The following is a 6,370-nucleotide window of genomic DNA, read 5'->3' as shown; positions in this document are numbered from 1 at the left end:
AAAAAAAGCTGGAAAAGCCGACATATTTTTTTTTTTAAAATTAAAGTCAATGTTTTATTGGTGCCATTTTACATCAAATTGTCATTCATATATTTGGTGTGTGTTTTACCAGTCTTCCATGCATTTCACATGAACGACTCTGTTATGACATGAGGTATCAATTCGCTATCACGTACCATCGATCAATTCGTCATGAAAATTACAGCAAATGGTATTTTGATTTTTGACACCTTCTTCGTAAAACACACGCCAAAGCTGAGACCAATCACTGCAACTCATTATTCCCATAGCAATTAATCTATGATTAAAATTGTGGAAAGATAACGAGATGATGCTTGTAATTTTAGAGAATTGAATTGAAATTTAGTCTTTTAAGATTATCTTTGACACAAGTTTCATCTTAATTATATGTTAAAATTTAAACAGCATCACTACTGATTACAAGAGTTGCGCATGTAAGCAACTAAAAAGTGATCGATCTGCGCATGTTTTTTTTTTTTTAGAGAAAGAGAAAATAAATAATGTATGACCATTAAAAATACTCAAATATCATAAAATATAACGTTTTGTTTTATTTCACATGCATTGTAGCTCTCGCCGATCTGTAGATGCAGAAAGGTCAAATTATGATGCGATCGTGAGTTGACAGAGAACACCATTGTTGCATGCATGATTTTATGCTTTGTTTGACTGACGAGAGGAATAAGAAAAGAAACAAATAAAAAAGGTAAAAATATTATACTTAGTTTTTCATGTGTTTTAATGTAAAAATAATTACATTACTAATCAATCAAAATTATTATAGATATGATTTTTAAAACAAAAAACATGTTAAAGAATTGTGACGAAATTTTTTTTTTCCCAAAAATAATGGGGTAAAAAAGATTTTAATGACATTTTTTGTGTGTGGATAGAGTCGTATATTTACTTGTCTTAAAAATACAAATTTATGAAATATAAAAGCATTTTATCACTTGGTGTCTGTTTTTTCATGTGTGTGTGTGATTTTGCTAACGTGTATGTGTGATTTGGCTTACTTATATGCCTACACTTATATCAAGCAACTACATTAATTTAATTGATTATATACTAATTAACAAGTTTTTTTAAATTAGAGATCAATAATTTTAATTTTTTTCTATTAATTATTAGTTATTTTTCCAATTTAATTTGTTTCTATTTAAAAATAATTATGATTGCTCAATGCTATAGTGGACTCATGGTTGATGACATTATTTGGATTGTGCTGAGGTACCATATGGTATAATTGGCAACCTCACGATGGAAGGCAAGTTTTGGACGAGCTCTTTTTGCCCATGGTAACTCCATCACCACCCAAAACTTTAGTAAGATACAAGTCTTTTTCAGCTAATATGATTTTCTTAGTTCAAGTTTTGATTTATTTTTCTCCTCACAAATAAAAATAAGATCCATAAGAAAAATACGATAAGTATATTAAAGTCTCACTAAAAGATAATAATAACAGATAAATTCACATTTTTTTTGTCATTTTCATTTTCATAACATAAATTTCATAAATTTCATATGGAATGATATTTGAAATGTGTATCAAATAATACTCAATATGTTATATTAGTGTATTTTTATATTCAATATGACATGATATATTAATTATTAATATGACATATTATCTATTTAATCGTTCATTTTCTTATTAAAATTTATTTGTGATTGTATTATGTATTTATTTTCTTATAATTGATAAACTTATTTAAGGTCCTACATATGTGAACTTATTTTAATATTGTTTATGAACTTATTTGATGCATTAGTAATTTTTATTATTATAATATTTTCTCTTTTTTAATTTTTATTTGATCATAGAAATTGAAAAATTGAAACAAATACAATAAAAAATATTTATAATTTTAAAAAAGCTTGTAGGTTAACTTAACTTGCCAACCCAACATAGGTTGGTTTGATATTTTTTTAACCCTTAAAATAAGTTAGTTTAACCCAACAAACTTATGTTTTAGTAAGTTATAAGAGTGAATCGATCCTTTGACATCTCTAATTTTTATATAACATCTATGTATTTAAATTTTGTTTTTGAAAAGTTAGAGTATTTTTAGAAATATTTTTTATTATGTAAAAACATCATATAATCTATAAAAGAAAAGTAATACATCACAATGATTATTGCTTGATTTACTTAGTCTTAAGTAATAAAATCTTAGCGATTATCTCAATTTCTTCTTTATTTTGTGTGTTTTTTGCTTCTATTTAATCTCATTTTTTTTATAGGTCTTTATTTTTATTCAAGTTATTTTTAGTTTTAAAGATAATTACACTTTTTGGACTCTCTTTAGTAGATTAAATAAATTTTTTTGAAGGAAGATTTTGGAGGTTTTTTATGGTTGAAATTCAATCTGGCTAAGCTAAATTTGAAGTTAACTTAACTAAGGAGTCAACAAATTGAAGACCAAGTCAAGGAATTTCACTCGATGAGACATCAAATTTTTTTTTGAAGAAAAAACTTTGTTTTCCTAGTTCTAATTCCAAAATCTTGCTTAGAAAAACCATCTATCTCATTAAGCAAAAATGTGCATGATACTTATGAAGTAAGGACAAAAATAATAACTAGTTTAATAACTTTGATGTACTTTATTATTATTTATAAAAAGATATCTTCATGGTTGAAGTGACGTTAAAAGTTTCTTAAAGCTTAAAATCTTCGTCTCTTTTATTTCTTCGTCAATCTTTTTTATTCTTGTGGCTATGTGTGACTAATTTCTCTCTCTTTGAGATTTGATGTAATTAGATGGATATTATGTATTTACTTTTGTTTTAATAATCTGTTTTATTCTATAGTTTAGAATTTTGCTTTATTATTAATACTTTTTAAGAAATTAGTGTTTGATGTTAATGTTAAATTGTGATGTATAATACTTTTTAATATGTAAATATATTTTGATGAACCGGTGAAATATAATTTCAATATTCCCCTTATTAATTTTTGTAATAGGGAAATACTATTTAATATGATTTTTAATATACGAATTCATGTACGTAGAATCTCTGATGATTTTTGTTATTTTTTCTAATTATATTTGTACTATCTGTACTGCGAAGCCGAGCTCCGAGCTCGGCACCACAGTGCAGGATGACCTCGGACACGCGCTGTGTGACGTCAGCTCGTCATCCTAATCAGATCATAACTAATCTCGGGCTCAAGGCCCAACACAACCCTAATTCACACTAAGGTACGTGCATTATTTATACGAGACTCACACTCATACAAATCCTAACTTTAGCATCGGAGTCTCTTTTGCAGGTACCACCCCCATCTTGGAGCATCAACGTACCGGTGAAGGAGGCTCACCGATCTTACCTGGCGGATCAACTCTACAGCAGATTTCCGGTAAGAACATTTGGCGCCCACCGTGGGGCCGATCAAGACAGCTCTTATCGGCCACGCTTATGGTATTCACCAGAAGCCATAGCAGACGCGCAACAGACGACGCAAACCACTCAACTACCATGGACAACGAAGCCACATTGAGGAGACTGATCGACCAGGTCGAACAGATGCAGCAGCAACACGACGCCGATCTGCGAAACATGCGTGCCCAGCACGAAACCGACCTAGCTGCGATGCGGACCGCCAATGAAGCAGATCTAGCGGCACTACGCGTAGAAAACGAGCGGATTCGCGCCCAGCTCCCTCGATGCCCCTCTGATCATCCTCCTGAGGCGAGCAACCTCCACGAGGAAGAAGGGCACTCGGTCTCTCAGCCCCGAACTGCGACTAGGGCACCGACTCCATGACCTGCCGCGCACCGGTCTCATGTTCCGACGAACAAGTCGGTCCATGAAGTCAGCAAAGCCCCAACTCATGTCACACGGGGTCAAGCAACCTTCCGTTGTCATCCCTTTGTGGATGGCATCATGGAGACACCACTCCCTCAGGGTTGGAAGCCTCTCCACCTCGATCGCTATGATGGCACGACGGACCCCGACGAACACATCGACCTATATACGACACAGGTAAACCTCTACACTAACAATGATGCTATATTGTGTAGGGTTTTTCTGACCTCGCTCAAAGAGGTCGTGCTCAACTGGTACACCCAACTACCTGCCGAGTCAATTGACAGCTTCGGCACCCTGGTCAGACGGTTGACAGCATAATATGCAACGAGCCGACCTCATCACATAACATCAGCTGCCTTGGCCAGTCTCAGACAGAGTGACACGAGCCACTCCGGACGTTCATGGAACGATTCGCCGCCATCTCGGTAAAGATCCAAAATCTGAATCCCGAGGTCGCACTGCACTCCATGCTCATGGCGTTGAAGCCAGGACCTTTCGTCAATAGCCTTTGCCGACGACCTCCTCCCGACATGGACGAGCTCCGAGCTCGCGCTGCTGGGTACATCCAGATGGAGGAGCATGCCGAGTTCCGCAAGGCAATTCGCGACAAACCACAAGGAAAGCAAGACCAAGGTCAGGCCACGAACATTTAAAGTTGGCGACCGTGTTTGGCGATTACGGGGAAAAGCAAGAATAGACCCCTCCAAAGGAAAATTTGGAACTTGAAATTCCACCCACCTCAAATTTTATTTCTCTTAACTTATAAATTCAGGTGATGTACTCTTTTTTCCTCCTCAGCCTTTTTTCCCACTAAAGAAAAGGGTTTTTGGCCAAGGAAGGTTTTAACGAGGCACACCTTAGAAATAAATCAACAAAGCAACTCCATTCCCATACATTTTCGGTATTGGCACATTAACCATGACGACTTGCCAAGGTCGAGTCCGAACCTTGAGATCATATTTTCTTAACCAAGGTCGAGTTCGAACCTTGATATACCAAGGTCGAGTCCGAACCTTGAGATCACATTTTCTTAACCAAGTTCGAGTTCGAACCTTGATATGCCAAGGTCGAGTCTGAACCTTGAGATCATATTTTCTTAACCAAGGTCGAGTTCGAACCTTGATATGCCAAGGTCGAGTCCGAACCTTGAGATCACATTTTCTTAACCAAGGTCGAGTTCGAACCTTGATATGCCAAGGTCGAGTCCGAACCTTGAGATCATATTTTCTTAACCAAGGTCGAGTTCGAACCTTGATATGCCAAGGTCGAGTTCGAACCTTGAGATCATATTCTTAACCAAGGTCGAGTTCGAACCTTGATATGCCAAGGTCGAGTCCGAACCTTGAGACTACATTTTCTTAACCAAGGTCGAGTTCGAACCTTGATATGCCAAGGTCGAGTCCAAACCTTGAGATCACATTTTCTTAACCAAGGTCGAGCTCGAACCTTCAAACAACAAATTTAGGAGCTCCTCAGAAGCCCCTTCGCTCTTACATCACTCGGTGCTTGGGGGGCAAGTGTACTGGCCAGCCAAGTTGCCGACTTGTCCCTCACCAATCTATTGACTCAATCAAAGGTTTACCAGCCTGACCAAGCAGTAAACTCATCATTTCCGAGTTCCTCAGCTCGGCCATGAAACATGGACATCGGAATACCACATCGGCCCAAAGAGGCAACGTCATCAAACAGATAAAAATACAATCTTGTTACCACGCCGCCTGCACGTTCTCGAGAACGAGGCGACAGTTGCAACACATGGCATCTTGACAAGCAAGCATACGCGAAAGGTCACTGCTCCCTGACGAGCTCGGTCTTAACTCTTCGACCTACGGTCTTCGGAGCTCGGGGGGCTAGTGTACTATCCGTACTGCGAAGCCGAGCTCCGAGCTCGGCACCACAGTGCAGGACGACCTCGGACACGCGCTGTGTGACGTCAACTCGTCATCCTAATCAGATCATAACTGATCTCGGGCCCAAGGCCCAACACAACCCTAATTCACACCAAGGTACGTGAATTATTTATACGAGACTCACACTCATACAAACCCTAACTTTAGCATAAGAGTCTCTTTTGCAGGTACCACCCCCATCTTGGAGCATCAACGTACCGGTGAAGGAGGCTCACCGATCTTACCTGGCGGGTCAGCTCTACAGCAGATTTCCGGTAAAAATAATATTTATTTTTAAAATCACATGAGTATCCAATTAAAAAAAAAAAAAAAAGAGTTGACATTCGTACAATTTTTGGCGAAAAGTTCATGTACCAAATAACATTACTCTTTTGTAATATATTACTTTCAAGTGTTCATTAAAAGCTCTAAAAACAATTTCATACAATCGAGTCTCTTTATTGCTTTGAACTTTGATTCATGTTAATTCACCTTTCAACAACTTAAAATTTGATTTCAACGTGTAAGTTAATTGTATTGAGTTAATATCGTCAAATATTGCACAAAATATTTTAGAAAACAAGATCTTAAATCGAAATAGTTGAACGAAATTTAGTATGCTTAGGAATCCGTTCACATGTAGAATT

Source organism: Cajanus cajan, chromosome 2 (assembly GCF_000230855.2).
Source record: "Cajanus cajan strain Asha chromosome 2, NIPB_CcT2T_4, whole genome shotgun sequence".
NCBI classification, from domain to species: Eukaryota; Viridiplantae; Streptophyta; class Magnoliopsida; order Fabales; family Fabaceae; genus Cajanus; species Cajanus cajan.
This window is presented reverse-complemented; position numbering follows the sequence as displayed.